The sequence below is a fragment of the Molossus molossus genome, unplaced genomic scaffold (assembly GCF_014108415.1).
Source record: "Molossus molossus isolate mMolMol1 unplaced genomic scaffold, mMolMol1.p scaffold_m16_p_13, whole genome shotgun sequence".
Lineage (NCBI taxonomy): Eukaryota > Metazoa > Chordata > Mammalia > Chiroptera > Molossidae > Molossus > Molossus molossus.
In genome coordinates, this window is record NW_023425348.1 from 5,231,076 (window position 1) to 5,253,314 (window position 22,239).

Here is a 22,239-nt window from a genome sequence, read left to right on the forward strand (position 1 = left end):
TTGTACCACAGGCTCCTTATACTATCCTCATTTATTTGGATTATTTTTTGTTTTTGCTGTTCTGGTTGGGTGTTTTTTGCTTCCTTATATTCCAAACCGATGGTTTGCTTCTTGGCTTCACCTGCTCTACTATTGAGTCCCAGTAAATTATTCTTTATTTCAGTTAGTGCATCCTTCATTTCTGACTGGTCCTTTATTATGCTCTTGATACCCCCACTAAGTTCACTGAGCATCCTTATAAGCAGTGTTTTGAACTATGCATCTGTTAGATTGCTTATCTCCATTTCATTTACTTCTTATCCTGGAGTTTTGTTCTGTTCTTTCATTTGGGACCTGTTTCTTTGTCTCCTCGTTTTGGCTGCCTCCCTGTGTTTATTTTTATGTATTAGGTAAAATTTCTATATCTCCTAGGCTTCCTAGCATTGCCTGTTGTAGTAGGTGTCCTATAGGGTCCAGTGGCACAGCCTCCCTGATAACTCCAGCTGGGCCCTTGAGGTGCACCCCATGTGTGGAATTTACACCTTCTGTTGTGATTCAGCCTTGATTGCTGTTGGCATATCAATGGGAGGGTTTAACTCCAGCTGATCTGCTGCAAGGACTGGCTATGCCCACTAACCACCGACCTCTGACTACCTTGGAGGATCAGCTGGGTAGGGTCCCACCACACAGAGCAAGACTTACTTCAGCAGTGCTCTGGTACCCCTTGAATCCATTCCTTTAGTGTGTCACTTTTGGAGGTGGTTGGGTGGTGGTGCTTCGACATGGTATGAAGCTGTTTACTGGGTGTTCTGGCTTTGGGGCAAGGTCAGCCACTGCCTGTGTTCTACCCGGGGCCACCAGGCATAAGCTACAAAGCGATCTGCAGATGGCTGCTTCTTATGCTGGACTTAGAGGTGCCCAGGCGAAGCCAAGCTGTGAACCAAGGCTGGCTGCTTCTAGTGCCAGGCCTAGGGCCACTTAGCGAGAGGTTTGGGGCTCGCTGTGGCCAGATGCTACTTATTTGAGAAAACTTAGGAAAATCTGAAGCAGGAGCCAAAACAGGACAATCCTATGGGAAAGCCACTGGAAACAGCATGGGTGGGCCTGCAAGTTGGGTGGGGCAGGGCCTCAGGGAATAAATAGGGTGGGGAAAACTGTGTGAGCCAGGTTGCTGGAGTCCCAGATGTGGCAGACATCTGCCTGCCCTGTGGGGGAAGGGCTCACCAAAGGAATATTGGTCTCCACCAGCACATCTGTCCAGGAGAAAGCTGCCTCTCCAGTCCTCACCCTGATACCAAACAACTCAGTTCTTTCTGCATGTCTCTGGTGCCTTTCAAGCTGCCTCCTGCATGCTGGAGCCTGGAAGGTGCGAGTCTGAGTAAGTCCATGCACGGGTTCTTTAAGAGGAGCTTCCTGGCCCATCTGGTGTGGCTCAGTGGTTGAGTGTCAACCCATGCACCAAGCGGTCACCAGTTCTATTCCCAGTCAGGGCACATGCTCAGGTTGTGGGCCCAGTCCCCAGTGGGGGACATGCAGGAGGTGGCCAATTGATGTTCTCTCTCATCGATGTTTCTATCTCTCTCTCCCTCTTTCTTCCTCTCTCAAATCAATAAAGAAAAAAATTTTAAGAGGAGCTGCCTGGGGCTCCAGCAGCCTCACCCTCTTTTAGCCTCAGTTCCAGTGGTTTTCACAGCCAGAAGTTATGGGGACTTCTCTTCCTGGCACTAGAACCCTGAACTAGGTGCCTGGTGTGGAATGGGGACCCCTTGCTCCTCAGGGAGAACTTTTCCAGCTGAGGTGTCTTCCTGATTTTTATCCATCACATGTGGGTGTGGGACCAGCCTGTCTGCATCCTCCCCTCCCATCAGTCTCCATGTGGCTTTTTCTTTAATTTTGTAGTTGTAGGACTTCCATTCAGCTTGATTTCAGGTGGTTCTGAAGGATGGTTGTTCTGTAGTTTAGTTGTAGCCTGGATGTGGTTGTGGGAAGAGGTGAGTACCACGTTTACCTATGCCGTCATCTTGACTGGAAGTCCTTTATTAGTTTATTTTTAAAATATATTTTTCTTTATTTATTTTAGAGAGAGGTGAAGGGAGAGGGAGAGAGAGATAGAAACATCAATGAGAGAGAACATGGATTGGCCACCTCCTGCATGCCCCCATGGGGGTCAGGCCCACAATATGGGCATATGCCCTGACTGGGAATCAAACTGGTGACCTCTTGGTGTATGGGTCGATGCCTAACCACTGAGCCACACCGGCTGGGCTCTTTGTTTTTTTCTTAAATGAAAGTTGAGAAGTTACTTTAAAGGAAGGTGAGTATTTAAAAAAAGTTTTTTAATTTGATTTTAGAGAGAAAGGAAAGGAGAGGGAGAAAGAGAGAGAAATGTCAATTGGCTGCCTCCCATATATGACCCAACCAGGGTTGACTCACAACTTGGGTATGTACCCTGACCAGGAACTGAACCCATGACCCTTTGGTGCACAGGAGGACGCTCCAACCAACTGAGCCACACTGGCCAGGGTGACCAGTCCCTCCGTTGATTCAGATACTACTCATATTAAATCAGCCAGTTTTCTTTTTAGCAGCTGCAGCCCGTGGTTAAGATGAAAACCCCTGGGTCTTTCAAAATAACAGTTATTGTTATCATTTTCATGGACAATTGATTTTTTTTAATCCTTGCCCAAGGATATTTTTCTGTTTATCTTTAGATACAGTGGGAGGGAGGGGGAAAGAGGGAGAGAGAGAGAAACATTGATGTGAGAAAGACACATCGACTGGCTGCCTCCCGCATGACCCTAACCAGGGCCAGGGACAAACCTCAACTGAGGTACATGCCCTTGACCGGAATTGAACCCATGACTCATTGGTCTGTGGGCCGACACTCTAACCACTGAGCAAAACAGGCCAGGGCGGCAGTTGATTTTTTAAAACTGTAAATGGAATTTCTAATAATTAAAATGTCATCTTGTTGATTTTGCTCATTGTTCCAGATAATAGAATCATTTTGATTCTTCACTCTATTATATGAACTAATCTTTAGTTTTCTGAGACATCCACATATTCCACCAGTACACCTTCTGTATTTTTATTGCAGTCATTAATTTTTGTATCACCTCACCTAGTATAGGTGTGTGGCTCATTGTAAGATCATGACTAGATTGGTAAACTGCTAAATAGGGCAAAGCCTAGGCCAGATTTTAAAAGCTTCCCATTAGACATCTACCAGGTTGACTTCCAATAATTTATTGGTCAATATTCATTTAATTTGATTTGGTTTTTTATATAGCTAGAATTTCAGGAAGATTCTAGGTCTGTGTTGCAGAGATAAGATTTTAAAGAGGGTCCTCAACGTTCTAATACCAATGTTTCAATATACAACTTACTCGATTCTCAGGTACTTTCCCTTTAGTTCATTCCTATTATAAGAGTATTCTACTAATCTCTCCAACACCATCAGGTCATCAACTTCTTTGGATCAGATCTGTCATTTTTGAAATTCCTAAACTTTTTAGCAGAATTCAAAATGCAGTTTTGTTTGACATTTATTGCATTCATGTGCTTGGGACAATGGTGGACACCGGAGATGCAGACATGACGAAGGCACAGCCCCTGAACTTGAGAATTTAAGGATTAGAGTTGTGAACTGTGGCTCTTCTACTTACTAGCTGGTGACCTAGGGAAAGTTGCTTAACCTTTTTCTGCCTCAATTTCTCATCTGTTCAATAGTGCTAATAATATCACCTACCTTAGAGAATTATTGTGAAGAGGGTAGACACATAAACAAATACTTATAATTTAAAGTGGTGAGAGGTAAGATTAAGAGGTTTCCACAGAGCCCAGCCGGTGTGGCTCAGTGGTTGAGCGTCGACCCATGCACCAAGAGGTTGCTGGTTTGATTCCTGGTCAGGGCACATGCCCGGGTTGTGGGCCCAACCCCCAGTGGGGGGCACGCAGGAGATGGCCAGTCGATATTTTCTCTCATCAATGTTTCTATCTCTCTCTCCCTCTCGCTTCCTCTCTCTAAAATCAATGAAGGAAATAAAATTAAAAAAAAAAAAAAAAAAAGAGGTTTCCACAGGGAGCTCCGAGGAGAGGCAGTTAGCTCAATTTAAATGTACACAGGAGAGACTTCCAAAAGAGGAAAATTGAGCAGAGTTGCAAAGGCTTAGCCAGGTGAGAAAAAACTTTTATGGGCATTTGAAAAAGAAGAAATGGCGTGAACAATGGTTCTGAAGGTATAAAGAGTCGTGATGTACTCAGGTAACGACCATCAGTTGGGAACGTTGAGACTCAATAATGAGAGTGTCCACAGATAAGACAGAAAGACACATGGCACTATGTAATAGAGGGTTTCTTCTTCCTCTTCCAGCCAGACAGCTGCTCCTAAATCCCTCCAAAGGGAAATTCTGAAGTTGCAACTGGGTAGGAAGCTGCTGGAGTGATGGATTCCAACTATGACAGTGATGTGATATGAGGAATGAGACAGAGAGATGTCGAAGGTTACTTCCAGGTTTTTGACAGGAGTGAACAAATGCAATCAGTTGCTGAGAGCTGACCATGTACCATTCACTCTGCTGGGCACTGAACATACAAAGTGGATGAAATATGGACCCAGCCCTCAAAGAGCATGTAACATATTTCATTCAGACATTTAGTTCTTATTTCTCTAGCATATCTATAAAGATGTTGTGAAAGATTTAATAATTAGAAATCAATATATATTATGTCTATAATTAGAAATCAGTACATATTATGTCTGTACTGGAGTGAAATGTCTGAATTGCCATTTACAAGCTCTGGATACATAATTCTGGAGCTTGGTGGAGAGATCTAGGCTGAAAATTTAGAGGCTGATAGTACTGACAGATTGAAGTCAAGGATATGGGTGGTACCACCCAGTGGGAATATCAACAGTGAAGAAGATGTTTCGGCTATTTATTGCCTTTTGCTAGTCTAGGATTCTGTTACCTGCAGTTCAGTGGGATAAACCTATAGATCCACAGGGAGCCTAGTGTCCAGTTTTTGCCATTGTGACTTAATTCCAAATGGAATAAACATTGCAAATAAGTAGGTACATAGTCATTTTTTTCCAATCTTCAGTCTTAGAAAGTGTGTTGTATCAGGAAAATTGCAACCTTATTAGCTACTAATTTGCTAGTAGACCTGTTCCTTTTGGTTTTGTAGGTATATTTTGGGAGGTGTGAATATGTAAATTTCAAATTTTTTAATATAATTACATCCAATTTTGGTGACTATTAATTTTAACCTAGTTTTAGTAGATACTTTTAGATTGTTTAAGCATTTGTGACACTTCTTATATTGGTAACTACAAAAATTATTTTAAAATTTCCTTTTAGACCTGGCCAGTTTTGCCCAGCGGTTAGAGCGTTGGCCCGTGGACCAATGGGTCATGGGTTCGATTTTGGACAAGGGCATGTACCTCAGTTGCAGTTCATCCCTGGCCCTGGTCAGGGTCATGTAGGAGGCAACCAGTTGCTGTGTCTATCTCACGTCACTGTTTCTCTCTCTCTCTCTCTCCCCCTCCATCTATCTGAAGATAAATAGAAAAATATCCTCAGGTGAGGATTAAAAAAATGTGCTTTTATTTTTGGTCTCTAAGACTGAGGAATATATTTATTTGCTTAGTTCACTGGCCTAGAGATAACATATAGAAAAACAAGCCAATAAAAGACTCCCTTCTTCCCCCCTTCTCATCAAAAAAGTGAAGAGAGAATCCTACAGAATTTGTTCAGCACTCACAGGAGGGAGTAAATAAAGAGAAGCATCCCCTCCCTGCCAAAGAAGAGAGGCCAGAGACATAAAAGTAGAATGGAGAGGGAAAAAAATCTTTGAAATGTAAGGAAAAGGAGGAGAATTTAAAGGAGGGAGTATTTCCAATCACTGAAAAGATGTCGAGCAAGATAAAGATGAAAATAATTCATTGGATTTAGTCATGAAGAAATAATTAATGATCTTTGCACAGGAGTTTAGAATACTGAGGGTGAAAGCCAAACTGGAGTGAGTGGGTAGGGGTGAAGAAAAGTGAGTATAGACCATTGTTTCAAGAGCTTGTCTATGAAGGAATAAAGATAGAAGGGGATATAGAATCAAGAGATGTGGTGTTTTTAAAAAATCGGTAGATAGTTGAGCATTTTTGGAAAGACCTAGAAGAGGGAAAAAATGAAATAAAGATGATTAGAAATAATCTCTATAGAGGACAATGAAATCTAGACCTCAAGGGACTCTTTAGTCAGGAGGTGAGATGCTTCCTTTACTCTGATGTGGTGGATGTCACACTAATACAGGGTTGGAGTTTATTGAATGGACTCTACAGAATGTCAAAGGGGCAAGGGAGTTGAGGATTTGGCAGTACAGTTTTTGAAAACAAGTACCATGTAGCCTGGATAGAGAAAGAGGTAAAAATGAGAAGGGGTAGGAGACTGATGGGAAAATGGAGGGCTCAAGAGTCTGGAGTATAGATGAGATGAGAGCGAGGGCATGAAAGGCCTTGAGAAGGAGTCATGTCTGTGCTGGTGTATCTGAGTTAGACATTGTTTCAGGTGCTGGTAAGTCCTCAAGAATGGGTGATTCAAGTGCAGAGGAGTGATCTGCCTCTTCCCCAACTACATTCCTACTTAACACAATGCCTGGAACACAGTAAGTTTTCAATAAATATTTGTTCTAAAAACCAAATAAAAATGCTTTATTTTCTGCTTTCCAGTATGTTATACCAAGTCCCCTCTTCCCCATGTATACTGTTACTTAGCCATAATCATGGTAAATGCTCTCAAAGAAAAGCACCGTGTGCTATGAGATTGTATAAAATAGAGTTCTGATCTAGTCTGGAGGGTAGGGGTCAAGAAATTTTTCCAAGGAAGTGACTTTTAAGGTGAGATCTGATAAATCAGTAGTAGTAAGCCAGGGGATGAGATGTGGGGAGAGCCTTACCAGAGAAATTAAAAAGGCTTTTAAATATCTTGAGGTGGGAAGAAGCTGAAAATGTTCCAACTGAACAGTAACAATGGAGGTAGAAGGATGGGCTGAAGGGATATGCTAGGACCGTACTACAGAAGGTCCCATATATACTAAATCATGAAGTGCATTTTAACTCATTAGAATTGAAATGGGAAAAGTTGACTTATTACTATTGATGTTAGCCTATATGCATTAACAGGAATTATATGGATGTCTGGTTCTACACAGTGAAGTTTGAAAGCTGAAAGATTGTATTTGTCTAAAATGTTTCTTCCAGCAGCCTCCTACTTCTTTCCTACAAAGCCTTATTCCTTTGGATTATATAAAGCAAATGGGATAGCCTTCCAAAAACCCCTGTCAAAATGTACTTTGGTTACCTAAAGAGAGTCTCTAGTCCTTCCTCTCTGCTATTCTAATTTTTTTCCCATTAGCTTTATGATTAGGTTAATTAGGTATTTGCATAGAGAAAGATAAGCATCAATTAATGAAATTCCAAGCAGGCAAGGAATAGCACAGAGACCTTTGGCTGATGATAGGGAAGGGAGGCACAGGTAGGTAAGCACTGTAATGGACATTTGGAATCTTGATTTGTCCTGGTACATCTATGGTCCCAGGACATACTTGTTTCACAGTTTTGTCTAATATAAACCTATGTAAAACTTCCAATTTTGCCAAGATAATTACCATAGGCTGGCTGCTGACCCCCAGATCAATCTTGGAGGAACTATGGAGGAAAACCATCATGAAACTAGGAAATATTGGTAAAGAAGAAAAACAAAACAGAGAAATCCCCTAGAGGACAGTAAAGTCCATTCTGAACTCTCTCTCTCTTTCTCTCTCTCTCTCTCTCTCTCTCTCTCTCTCTGTATGTGTGTGTGTGTGTGTGTGTGTGTGTACATCTGAAGCCTGGGTCAGGAGACTTCTATGGAGATTACCTACAGAGGCTCAGACTGCTGGTATAAGTGTCCTCAAGGATAATAATCAGGACAGAAGGGAAGCCAGAATGTGGAAAACTAGTGAGGATTGACTGACCTTTATCATTTACTCTCTCTCATCTCCCAACTCCCTCCAGCCTCTAGGCCTAGTGAATTATTAGCTGCTTCTCCTTGAGGGGTGGAAGGTGGGGTGGGCCTCATAGTAGGGCCCTGACTTGAAGAATTACTTGGTGGCATGATACCCAGCCTGAGCAATTGATTAAAGTAGTTTGGTGCTTGATCTCACTGGATGTTGACACAAACTGGAATCTGCCCTTTGGTCTTTTCCCATACCAAATGCTCAGAGAGAACAGAATAGCTGATATCATCAGAGAAATATATACTCACAGGCCAAAGTTATGAGATGTCTCAAGAATACAACTACTTCAAAAGAAAAGAACAACCTTGATTACAGATGCCACCAGAAGCAAATATGTTAAATCTGATGGTTAGCAAGTAAAAGAATAATAAATAATTGATAAGAAAATCATAAAAGTCAAGAGGAAATACTAGGCATGAAAAATATGTATTAGGAGAGAGAACAACAGATGAGATAGATAGTAGAATAGACATGGCTAAAAAACAAATCAGTGAACTGAAAGATCAGATTAAGGAGCTTTTCTAGAATGAAGCAGGGAAGAAGAAAGAAAAAGAAAATATAAAATAAAAGTTAAGAGGTAAGGAAGATTGAATTGGAATACAAACTTCAACTTACAGATCATAGGAATGTCAGGAAGAGGGAAAAATAAAAATGGACAAGAGGAACTATTTTAAGAAATGGAAATACATTTCCCAGAACTAAAGAAAGAGGAAAGACCTCATATTTATTTATGTAATACCAAACAAGAGTGATAAGGAGAAACTAACCCTGCTAGTATTATAATGAAATTAAAGTTTTTACAGGCAAAGATAAAATTCTAAATTTCTAGAGAGACTGCGGGCAGATCAACTATAATGAAATAAAACATATATATATATGACCTTTACTTGACAGTGGTAATATTTTTAAAGTATTGAAAAGACAAAAGAACTTTGAGCCTAGATTTATATCCAGCCAAATTGTCATTTAAATGTGAGGTATAATAAAAATATTTTCAGGCATATAAGTCCTCAAAAGGTTTGTCACACAAAGACTCACATTGAAAATAGTATTGGAAAAGGTACTCAAATAAGAAAAGAAAATCCAGGAAATGCTAGTAGAGATTTTTGAAGTGAATATAGTCAAATACCTGGATAAAGTTTGGTGCTGTCATTCAAAAACTAAGAAAGACTAAAGAAAAGAAAATATGGAAGTATGTCTACAATAACCTAGACTTCAAATTCTACACAATGTCAAATGGTTGTGTCTTTAAATGAGACATTTTTAAGATAGAAAAATAAAACAATACATTAAAGAAAGTACAAGGGAGGAGATGGCAGGTTAATGGGGCATGGAGAGACTATTCCATAAATGGATTTGTAAAAATAAAGGTAATTTATATGGAAAATTGATATTGATCCTTACCACATAAATCATTTGTAAAAATGAACTCCAGATAAAGTAATAACTTTTAAAAGTAATTTTATAAATCTTATTTGAAAATATAGGTAAATACCTTTCTTGATTTTGGGGTTAGGGAAGCGTGTATTAAGGACATAAAAAAGCCTGTAATTAAAATTAAGATCTGAACAACAAAAAATATCTTGCAAAAAGAAAAGAGAGAAGGTACCAACTGGAAGAGGCTAATTGCAACTCAATTAACCAACAAAGAATTAATAGCAGGAATATATAAAGGTTTCCTCAAATTAATAGAGAAATGATAAACAATCCAATAGAAAATGGACAAGAAATATAAACAAGAATTTCACAGAGGACAAATCACATATTATCAATAAAATATTTATGAAATAATTATTTAGTAATTGGGAAAGGCAAATTAAAACCACAATGAGATACTAATTTATACCCATTCAATTGGCAAAGATTTAAAAAGTAAGATAATGCCAAGTTTTAGAGAGAATGTGAATTAATAGGGTTTCTTATACAAACTCTTGGGAGTGAAAATGGGCATGACCACTCTGGAAAGTCTGTCATTATCTAAATGTTGAACATTTCTAGATCCTATAATCAGCAATTCTATGTTTAGATATATACCCAAGGAAAACTCTGTGTACATTGAGAGACAGAAACAAGAATGTTTCCTGCAGTACTTATTGCACTCTTACTGTATGTAAGGTAAACACCAGAAACAATCCAAATACTTTGTCATAGGCAGTGGATAAATAAATTATAGTAACTTTATACAGTGGCACATTATATAGCAAAATAAATAGCCACAAGCGAAAATATGAATAATCTGAACAATACAATCTTTTTTAAAAAAGTTCCCAAAGATTTTATAGAGCCTGCCAAACTTTTTAATGTTTAAAACAAAATTGAACAATATAATTTTTAGCAATACAAATAAATGATAAATCTATAATTTGAAAAACACAATTTAATAATACTATCAAGATTCAAGGAAGGGGAAGTAGAGGAATAGATTGGGGAGAAGCTCATAGGTAGGTCTAAATGATGTTAACGTTCTAATTCTTGTATCAGGTAGTTGTTTACAACTATTTATATTATTTATAAGAAACAAGTATGCAAATAAGTACATAGTATATATAAATAGAAACAAAGAGGGCCATGCTTAGGCCAATGATGAGAGTGTGTCATGAATCTAAGATAATCCAATTCTGTGCACTTGAGTGGGAAACAAAGAACAGCATCTGCTTTCTCACCATGTTTTGCTTTTATTAGTTATCATTAATCCACACAACAATCTTGTTTCTGATTACTAATAGAATCCCTCTTTTTACAGCTGAATCAAATCTTAACGAGTTAACATATTTGCTTGAGTCCACAAAGCTAGCATGTGACAGAATCCAGAATTTGAAGTTTTATCTGTAACAATCTCCAGATATGTGAAGGTAAGAGTTCACCTAACATCTAATTATTTTGCCACATAAGTATGCCATGGCAAGTTGAGGAATTTGCACATGCATGTCATAATGAAAAAGCTGTATTCAAGAAAAGCCACTTATCATGTCACTCAAAAATAAGAATTTGAATGCAAGAAAGCTTGAGTAAGAAATGTCATGCACTCTTGGAGCAGGGGTGATTCATTCCTCTAGTCTGAATAATTTTCCTTTTTTATATACCCATGAAAGAATGTAAAGAGAGAATGTTTGCAAAACCTTTTCAGTGTTTGTAAATTTGCTCTATACCTAATTTATTGTACTTTGTGACCTCTTTCTGGTTTCTTATTTCTTAAAAGAACACCAATTTGAAGCTTATACCCTCTCTACTGGTTAGCCACATTTTGTCATAATGTCTTCCTAAATAGCATCCATCTATCCCTGTGAGTAAAGATAATTTGATGCTTATTTATAGTGCCCTGATTTTTTTTCGAAGGGCAGAGTTGACAGTGAGCAAGAGAGAGGAGTATATATTTTTTGTGAAGAAGACAGAATGTCACCAAGAACCTGGTTTGTGGGCAGATGTCATATAACAACTTGTACGAAAACTTTGAGGGAAGAGTACTGGAGGTGTGGAAGTCAGATTGAGAGGCAGCATCTACAGCCTTCACTTTACTACTAAAAAAACCTATTACTTTTCAACTCATCATAAAATTAAATTTATTAGTATTCTCATAGACGTCTGTCTTTTGGATGTACCTCTACCCCATTTCCCCTGAAGTTGTGTTCTCATTTTCTTCCGGTGTTTACATGTCAGATCTACTCATCAGAGTAAAATGAGGACCGCTGAGGGCAGAAATCACATTTAATTTTCTGCCGGGTTCAACCCCAATTCCCAAATAGTGCATGCCACATGGTAAATAACAATTATGCTACTTAGCCACCCCTTTCAAATTGTCATGTTAAGAACAGAAAACATCCCCACCTAGTAGCCCAAGGAAATCCAAATGAAAAGGATGAAAGAAGATACTGACCACTCCCGAGAAGACTAAATACAGTAATTTTATTGTTGTGCCCATAATCACCATTTGACCAGAAACATTTCAGGATATGTTGGTTCTAAGATGTGGACATTCAATGATCAAGTTCAGAAAGCATCTATTAAAATGACTTCCCTTTTCCTCCACTCCTGAACCACCAAATCCTTAAATACTAAAGAAGGTGAAACAATATGGTTTTTAAAAATTCTTTTCAACTCATGTAATACTTGACCACAAAACCCTGACAGAAAATTAGGAGCAGCTCTGAGCATGAAGAAAGTAGCTACATGGCAGTAAGCTTCTGCGGGTGGGGAGCCAGGAGCCCTGGGTTTTGGTCTTGGCTTCACCAGTTGAGCTAGGTAACCAATGGATAGTCACTTCAGTTCAGTTTGTGCCTCAGTCTCCTTATATGTAAAGTAGTAATAATCAGATCTGCTTTATATGCTAACTTCACTGCGTAGGCAGGTAATGTACGGGAAATCACTTTGTAAACTGTTCCTAGCCCTCTTCTCTGTATTCTTTCTGGAGCAGAGTAGAAGGATCATGTCACATCCACTTTTTCTACTCTGTTATGCATCCATGTACTGAAATGTCTGACTGCCCTCTGTCTGGGGCAAGTGAGGCCTGCTCTGGCTGCAGAGGGCCTCAAAGGTCACAATGCACCCCACCCCTGTACCCACTCACCCTTCGCCCCTGAATTCATTATTTTTAATTAAAGACATTTTTTGTTATTGATTTTTTAGAGAGAGAGGGGAAGGGAAGAGAGAGAGAAACATCGATTTGTTGTTCCATTTATGCATTCATTGGTTGCTTAAAAAAAAAAAAAATATATATATATATATATATATATTGATTATTTTTTAAAGAGAGAGAGAGATATAGAAACATTGATGTAAGAGAGAAACATTGATCAGTTGTCTTCTGTATGCCACTTACTGGGGATTGAGCCCGCAACCCAGTTATGTGCCCTGACTGGGAATTGGGCCAGGACCTCTCAGTCCATGGGACAACACTCAATCCACTGAGCCACACTGGCCAGGCTCATTGGTTGCTTTTTGTATATGTCCTGACCAGGGATCAAACCTGCAACCTTGGTGTATGGGGATGATGCTCTAACCAACTGAGCTACCCCAACAGGGTTCGCCCCCAAATTCTTAAACAGTATATGACCCTTCTCTCACTTGGGTATTCTGCATTGATATAACATGGCCATAAACCTAAATACCCACTTTTATTTTATTTTTTATTAATTTATTTATTGGTTTTATTTATTTATTTATCCTCACCTGAGGATACCTTTTCTCAAATATCTTCAGTTAGAGAGGGAGGGAGGGAGGGAGGGAGGGAGGGGAGGGAGGGAGAGAGAGAGAGAGAGAGAGAGAGAGAGAGAGAGAGAGAGAGAGAGAGAAACATTGATGTGAGAAGGACACATCGACTAGTTGCCTCCCACATGACCCCAACCAGGGCCAGGGAGAACCACAAACGAGGTATGTGCCCTTGGCCGGAATTGACCCCATGACTTTGGTCCATGGGCCTACGCTCTAACCACTGAGTGAAACTGGACAGGGCTCTTTATTGATTTTAGAGAGAGAGGAAGAGAGAGATAGAAACATTGATGAGAAAGAACATCGATTGGCCACCTCCTGCATGCCCCCCACTGGGGATCGGGCCCACAACCTTGGCGTGTGCCTTGACCAGGAATCTAACAGGCTACCTCTTGGTGCATGGGTCGATGCTCAACCACTGAGCCACACTGGCTGGGCAATATCCACTTTTATATCTAATACTGTTTAAACCCCAGGAAAACATTTTCCCACATCTCTTGCCTTATGTTATCAAAACTGAGGATGGCTGCCTCTGAATGTGATAAAGGTTTGTGGGTTGTGCTGTTGCCAAAGACAAAGTCCCCCACTGCTTCGAAGTGTGCATTTGAGGGATGGAAGTGCTTGGATAAGAGGAAAGACAGATTAGTCAGTTTTTCAAATCTTCTCTTTCAATAAGAACGAATAGGTCTTTCCATATTCAATTGATAGTCTCCAGCAGAGCTGAGTTTTATTTTTGTGTTCACAACTGTTAGGGTGGTTTCACAACTGTTACACATGGTGGCTGAGGGATATTTTGTGACATTAAATAATTCATATGCCTCTTAAATTGTATATATGAAGATCTAACTAAAACATTTATGAAGCATGATACCAATTCTTTGCATTGGCAGCCAGAAGGACAATAAATTCTGAACGAGGAATTGTTTTATTTTTGTAAACCATTTAATAACATTTCATAAATTACACTTAAGAAAGTTTTATTTAAAATGTTGACATTTATTAATTTTAATTTATATTTTTCCTTTTAATTTTAATAGGTGATTTTGAGGTGGAGTCCAGTCAAGATGGTGGCACAGGTAAATGCAGTATCACCTCCTCCCACAACCACATCAAAATTACAACAAAACTACAACACAGCCATCATTCAGAACCACCTGACATTGAGCTGAATGGAAGTCCTACAACTACGGAATTAAAGAAGCAGCCACATCGAGACTGGTAGGAGGGGTGGAGGTGGACGGGCTGGTCCCCCACCCACGTGTGGTGAATAAGAATCAGGAGGACGCCCTGGCCGGTTTGGCTCAGCGGTTAGAGCGTCCGCCTGCGGTCCGGAGAGACCCGGGTTCGGTTCCCGCTAAGGGCATGTACCTTGGTTGCAGTTTGTCCCTGGCCCTGGTTGGTTGTGCGGGTGGCAACCACTCGATGTGTCCCTTTCACATCGATGTTTCCCTCTCTCTCTCTTCCTCTCTCTCCCTCCCACACTGTCTGTACAAAAAATGGAAAAATGTCCTCGGATGAGGATTTAAAAAAAAAAAAAAAGAATCAGGAGGACACCTCAGCTGGGAAGGTCCTCCCTGAGGACTGAGGGGTCCCTGTCCCATACCAGGCGCCCAGCTCAGGGTTCCAGTGCCAGGAAGAAAAGTCCCCATCACTTCTGGCTATGAAACCAGTGGGAACTGAGGCCGAGGGAGGCTGAGGCTGTGGAAGCCCCAGGCAGCTCCTCTTAAAGGGCACACACAGACTTACTCAGACTCGCTTCCTCTGAGCTCAGAGGGGAGGCAGCTTGAGGAGCACTAGAGAACAGGGAAGAACTGAGCTGTTTGGCCTCCGGATGAAGGCTGGAGGGACAGTTTTCTGGATAGATGTGCTGGTGGAGGCCGTTGTTTCTTTGGTGAGCCCTTCCCCCACCGAGCAGGGAGACTGCTGCCATATCTGGGACTCCAGCAGCCTGGCTCACATGATTGGCCCCGTCTTGGTGATTACCTGAGGACCCGCCCCACCCAACTTTCAGGCCAACCCAAGGTGTTTCCAAAGGCTTTACCATAGGATTGGCCGGCCTTGGATCCTGCTTCAGAGTTTCCTAAAATCTGTCAAACAAGCAGCATCTGGTACCTGAGCCCACCAGTGCACCTGGCACCATCAGACCAGTGGACACCCTGTGTCAACACAGACCAATGCATGGTAGGGGAGCTCCCAAGGTGCCGGTTGTGGAAACCGCAAATGGCCGGGAGCCCAGCACCATCCCCCATAGTAGCAGCCCAATCAGAGTCAAGATATACCCCCAGCAACAGAGGCTGGGGAGCAGACATTCATCCCCAGGCAACAAAGCACAGATCAGCAGCAGAGAACCATCCCCAAAAACTACAGCAAAAGCTGAGCAGGAGCTGAGCCCCACTGGGCAGCAGTACTCCCAGCCACCGGCGGTGGGACCTGGGGCTCCATAGGGGCCTGTGCAACACAGCTGCCCACAAGAGCGATGGGAAGCTGGGGATCCAGAGGGGCCTGTGTGACCCAGTGGCCCACAAAAGTGGTGCAGAGATGGGGCTCGAGAGGGGCCAGTCTCAGCAAGCCCCATACCTCTCATTAAGTGGCCCTAGGCCTGGCACTAGAAGCAGCCAGCCTTGGTTCACAACTTGGCTTTTCCTGGACACCTCCAAACCCAGCACAAGAAGCAGCCATCTGCAGATAGCTTTGTAGCTTATGCTGGGTGGCCCTGGATAGAGCACAGGCAGTGGCTGACCTTGCCCCAGAGTCAGCACACCCAGTGAACAGCTTCAGATCACATCGATACACCGCCACCCAAGCACTTTTACAAGTGACACACTCACTGAGTGGATTCAGTGGGTACCAGAAACCTGCTGAAATAAGTCTTGCTGTGTGTGGTGGGTCCCTACACAGTTGATCCTCCAAGGTAGTGACTAGTGAGCACAGCCAGTCCTTGCATCTGATCAGCCTGAGTAAACGCCTCCCATTGACATGCCAACAGCAATCAAGACTCAATTACAACAGAAAGGTGTACAGTCCACACTAGGGGTGCACTGCGAGGGCCCAGCTGAGGTGATCAGGGAGGCTGTGCCACTGGATCCTATAGGACACCTACAACAGTAGGCCACCCTACAAAGCCTAGGAGGCATAGCAACTCTGCCTAATACATAGAAACAATCACAGGGAAACAGCCAAAATGAAGAGACAAAGAAACATGTCCCAAATGAAAGAAAAGAACAAAACTCCAGAAAAAGAACTGAACAAAATGGAGATAAGCAATCTAACAGACGCAGAGTTCAGAACACAGGTTATAAGGTTGCTCAGGGAACTTGGTGAGACATCCAAGGGACTTAGTGAGACCCTCAAGAAACTTAATGAGACCTTCAAGGAACTTAAGAGACCTCTGAGGAACTTAGTAAGAACATCAACAACATAAAAAAGGGCCAGTCAGAAATGAAGGAGGCACTAACTGAAATAAAGAATAATATACAGGGAATCAGTAGTAGAGTAGGTAAAGCCAAAAAGCAAACCATCAATTTGGAATATAAAGAAGCAGAAAACACCCAAACAAAACAGCAAGGAGAAGAAAGAATCAAAAAAAAAAAAAAAAAAACGAGGATAGTGTAAGGAGCCTCTGGGACAACTTCAAGTGTGCCAACATTTGCATCATAGGGGTGCCTGAAGGAAAAGAGAGAGAGAGCAAGAAATTAAAAAACTATTTAAAACAATAATGACAGAAAACTTTCCTAACTTGGTGAAGGAAATAGACATACAAGTCCAGGAAGCACAGAGAATCCCAAACAAGATGAACCCAAAGAGGTCCACACCAAGACACATCATCATCAAAATGCCAAAGGTTAAATACAAAGAGAGAATCTTAAAAGCACCGAGAAAAAAGCAGTTCATTACCTACAAAGGAGCAGCCATAAGACTGTCAGCTGATTTCTCAAAAGAAACTTTGCAGGCCAGAAAGGAGTGGCAAGAGATATTCAAGGTGATGAAAAACAATGACCTACAACCAAGATTACTCTATCCTGCAAAGCTATCATTTAGAATCAATGGACATATCAAGAGTTTCCCAGACAAGAAAAAGCTAAAGGAATTCATCATCACCAAACCAGTATTATATGAAATGTTGAAGGATCTTCTTGAAGGCAAAGAAAAACAATAAAATGACAATTAATATATATCTATCAACAATTGAATCTACAAACAAAATGAGCAAGCAGAACAGAAACAGACTCATAGATACAGAGAACTTTTTGTTGCTCGCCAGATGGGTGGGGGCTGAGGGGCTGGGTGAAAAAGATGAAGGAATTAAGAAGTACAAATTGGTTGTTAGACTGATGAATCTCAAAGAGAAGGGGGGAAGGAGGGTGGGACGAGATAAGCCAAAAAACTTCTATGCATGTATGCATAACCAATGGACACTGACAATAGTGCGGGGAAGGCAGGAGGGGGCCGGAATGTGGAGGAGGGAGTCGATGGGGAAAAAAGGGAGAAACATCTGTAATTCATTCAATAATAAAGATGAGTTTTAAAAAATAGGTGCTTTTGAATATTTTTAGAAGAGATGTTACTTGTTTGACAATATATAAAAAATAATTTTATATTTTATTTCTTACATTTAGTTGACATTTTTGATGAAAATATAACAACATTATATATTATTTAAATACACTTATATTTTAATTTTATATCTTTATTGCTGGTAAAACACCGATTTTGTGAAAATTTTCATAATAGCTTAGTGATTTTGCTAGAATAAAATCAGGAAAAATAGTAGCTACTCTTTGAATATTGGTAGTGTAGATACAATGCAAATTTAAAAAAAATTTAACCACATTTATAAGTATAAATTCTACCCCAGAGCAATAAAAATCTATTATATAAGCAGTTTCTCAAGTAGGGGTTCTCAAAACAGTGTAGAAGATGTTTGAGGATCTTTGTTAAACATATTATATCTTCTGGAATACAAATTTTCCCTTTTAAGCTTTTATTTAGATATGGAAACAGAGCAGGTGAAGATTTAAACAGGTATTTAAGGTACACATAGAACTTTGGAGAAATGTTTATTTACTGAAGATTGTTAGGCCACGTTCCCAGGGATGTGCATTTATACACATGAGTGTGTGTGTGTGAGTGTGTGTATGTGTGTTGTGTGCAGCTGGCACGCTTCTCTCCTAGTACTTCGATGGAAAAGTTTAAAAAGTACTGAAAGAGATAATAAACACTTGACTATTGTACAAAATTAATACACTTATGAAGGGATCGACAGAATCCTTTAAAAATCTTTCATTTGAAGAGGAGAGAGGCATTACACCATGTTGGCAACTTAATCGATTGTTTTTGTATGACATTAATGAGACCCAATCATTAATTGTGTTCCTGGTTAATTGAGCTCTTTTACTTTGCAGAGATGGCTCAACGCTGGGCAACCATGTAATTGCTTAGCCACAGGCAAAAGTGAGGTGAGAACGTGGAAGGCACAGCACAGTCTGTCTTGGAAAAACAAGTAAAGAAATGTCGTCTCCTGAAGCTGGCTCAGTAGTGCTTCTTTCACGCATATCTGTGTTTTGGATCCTTGGTTCCACTGAGGCCTATGAAATCCTAAGAGAATTCCATCCTTTCTGTTCCTCTCTGCTCACTCTATTTTCTCATTTCTGCAACACGGGAGTGGTCATACTAGGGAGAAGAGGCAGGAGAAAAGAAAAAGAACACTAGGACTTAGGTGGCCTGGTCCTGGTTCTGCCTGGGGCACTGAGGAGTCATGGAGCTTGGAGCAAGTTCACGGGGCTTTGCTAGGTCCCCTTTTCCTCGCTGATTAGTGAGAGGTTTGGTTCCAAGATGATCTCTAAGTTTTCTTTAAATTCTAATGTTCTGGATGATTTTTGAACAATTTCCTGCAAAGTTTTTCTTTTGTAACCCTGAAATCTACACTTGATGAGATAAAAAGGGCTTGATCACACAGCTTTCAGGGTCGATGAGTTCCCAAGCTTCCCAGTTACAGTCAAACCTCAGTTCTCAAACATCTCCCATCTTGAACAATTTGGTTCTCAACCTGGTTGTTCACAGAACATGTCTCGATTGTGGAACAAAACTTCAGTTCTCAACTGAAAACTGTTTCATGCTGATACCTGTATGATCAGTCATGCATCTCGCAGGTGACAACCAAAGGAGAGAGTGTGGGAGCATGAGTCAGTTTACTGCTACACCTCATGCTGTTAACATTTCAGGAAGTTGTGCTATGAATATTTTTGTGGGCTTTTTGCTTTTGTTACTACTTTTTATTATTAAATATGTAAAGTAAGTCACCATGGGTCCTAAGACGCTTAGTGATAGCAGCAAAATGAAAAGGAAAGTTGTGAGAACAACAATAGTGTTTAAAAAAGAAATAATGGCAAAGTATGATGGAGGTGTTGATGTGTCTGAGCTGGCTACTGGTATGGCATGGCGAAACTGATGATTAGCACAATTTTAAAACAGAGAGGCCACCAAGATTGCTGATGTTGCTAAGGGTATGAAAGTGCTCACAAAACAATGATCACAGGCAATTGAAGAGGCAGAAAAATTGTTGCTGATTTGGATAAACAAAAAGCAGTTAGCCGGTGATAGCATTTTGGAGGCACTGATATGTGACAAATCGAAGATGCTACATGCTGACTTCCTGAAAGACACCCTTGGAATGAGTGCTGAAAGTGATTCATATAAGACGAGTAGAGAGTAATTCGATAAATTTAGGGAAAGAATTGTAGTGAGGTCTGGGGAGTGTAGCCAGTTATAACAAAGTAGCTGCTGATATTTTTGTGACAGAATCTGAAGAATACATAGAGGTCAGAGGATTTATTCTCCAGTAAGTGTTCAATTGTTATGAGACCAGCCTCTTCTGGAAGAAAATGCCAAAGAGGACCTACATCACACAGGAGAAGTCATTGCCAGGACACAAGCCAATGAAAGACAGGCTGACATTGTGTGGGAATGCAAATGGGGACTTGACATTGAAGCCTATTCATCTACCATTCTGAAAACCTGTGAGTTTTCAAGAAAAATAATGTCATGAAAAACAAGTTGACTGTGATGGTGGAGAGCAATAGCAAAGCTTGGGTAACCGGACAATTTTTTTATTGAGTGAGTTCGTGAAGTGTTTGCCTCAGGTATGAAGAAAGACCTCCAGGAAAACAACTGCCACTCAGGGCGCTTCTTGTACTGGACAAGGCTCCTGCCCACCCTCCAGGCTGGGAGGCTGAGTCGTTGGAGGAGCACAGCTTCACCCCTGTTAGGGTCTTGCCACCTAACACAACTCCTCTCATCTAGCCTAGTTTCTAATGTTAAGAAACTCTACACAAATGCACTGTTTCAGAGGCGACCTGCGCAACTAATTTAACCTTCAGGGAGTACTTGAAGGAACATTGTAATATCCTCACTTGCTTGAGGACCCTGCAATCAGCCTGCAGGAAACTGTGGCCTGAGTCTGTTGCTGTAAGAGACTTTGAGGGCTTTAAGGATGGGCCTGTGTCTGCGGTGGCGGATACTGCGTCTCTGGGCAAGACCATGGGCTTGGAGGTGGATGGTGATGATGGGGAGGAGTTGGTGGAAGACGACCACACTGAGCTGACCACCGAGGAACCCCAGACCTTCAGAGGGAGCAGCAGCAGACAGCAGCTGAGGAGCTCCCTTCGGAGGAGGGAAGGGAGGGTATTTCTACTTCACTAATCAAGGCAGTGCTGGGGAAATGGGGAGAAATGCAAAGTTTTATTGAGAAACATCACCCTGACAAAGAAGTAGCAAACCATGCGATAAACTTGTTCAATGACAATGCAGTGTTTTCCTTTAGGCAAGCGTTAAAACACAGGCAAAACCAAACACCACTGGATAGGTTTCAATGAGACAGAGGCCCCGAGAGCCTGAAGCAAGTTCGAGTGGAGCAAAGAGACAAAACAGAGAAAGAGCCCCGGAAGAACAGCTACCTGACGAGTTATGGAAGGGGACCCCCCTTCCGTACAATAACATCCAGCCACCCCCCTCTCCGTTTCAGTCATCAGTATCTCTCAACATTAAAGGTAAAATCTAGTGTGTACGTAAATTTTCATTTTTTTACTGTACATTTCATTTTCTTTCTGTTAAATTTTCATTTATATTTAATGTCCCTTTTGTATTTAAAGTGTTTATTTATAGATTAAACAGTACAGTAGACATGCACTGTATATAAGAAAGGTTAAAACAGAATCATTTGTGGGCCTGGAATGAATGAATTCAATCTACATTATTTCTAATGGGAAAAAAATGGCTTAGTTTTCAAACAGATCGCTTCTCGAGCAGCCTTCTGGAATGAATTAAGTTTGAGAACCAAGGTTCCACTGTATAAGAATTATACATATATTTCTGATTTTGAATCGAAAGTATCAATATGAATGAATCATGTGTATTAAAGACTTCTTAGCCCTGTCCACCGAGAAGGCCTAGAGATAGAGACAAACCTGGAGCAACAAGCACTCCTAGCACCCAGACTAAGCCTTTAGGTGCAACTAACAGTTTCGGGAAACATAAGGGATAGAGAACATGTTAAATGATACCTTAGGTCTGCAGTCAGCAAATCCAGCTTGTGGGAAACTACAGGACAATCAACCTGATGTTTAAAATAAAACTGCAAGAAAAAAATGTAAGGAAGAGAAACCTATTGATTAAAGTCGACTTAAAAGACATATTGCTCTATTGCAATGTGTCTTATTTGGATCCTGATTCAAATAGAGAAGCCGAAAATATTTATAAAAGATTGGGAAAATGTAAATGCTGATCGGATATTTGGTATTAAAGAATTATTGGTAATTTTTAAAAAATATGTTTTTTTTGATATTTTAGAGAGGAAGGGAGAGGGAAAGAGAGAGATAGAAACATTGATGAGAGAGAAACATCGATCATTTGCCTCCTGTAGGCCCCCTACTGGGGATCGAGCCCACAAACTGGGCATGTGCCCTGACCAGAAACTGAACCTCTTGGTGCATGGGACAATGCTCAATC

The 22,239-nt window shown here is 40.8% G+C and overlaps 1 long non-coding RNA gene across 2 annotated transcripts in view; it reads left to right on the plus strand.

Moving 5' to 3' along the window:
* Positions 1-21,275, plus strand: part of LOC118628821 — a 28,060-nt gene extending 6,785 nt beyond the window's left edge. The window contains exons 2-6 of one of the 2 annotated variants that reach the window (XR_004959310.1): positions 6,543-6,639; positions 10,775-10,883; positions 14,274-14,312; positions 18,639-18,692; positions 21,056-21,275. This is a non-coding gene — a long non-coding RNA (uncharacterized LOC118628821). The remainder of the gene's footprint in view (positions 1-6,542; positions 6,640-10,774; positions 10,884-14,273; positions 14,313-18,638; positions 18,693-21,055) is intronic. The other variant, XR_004959309.1, reaches the window with a different exon arrangement.
* Positions 21,276-22,239: the final 964 nt, after the last annotated feature.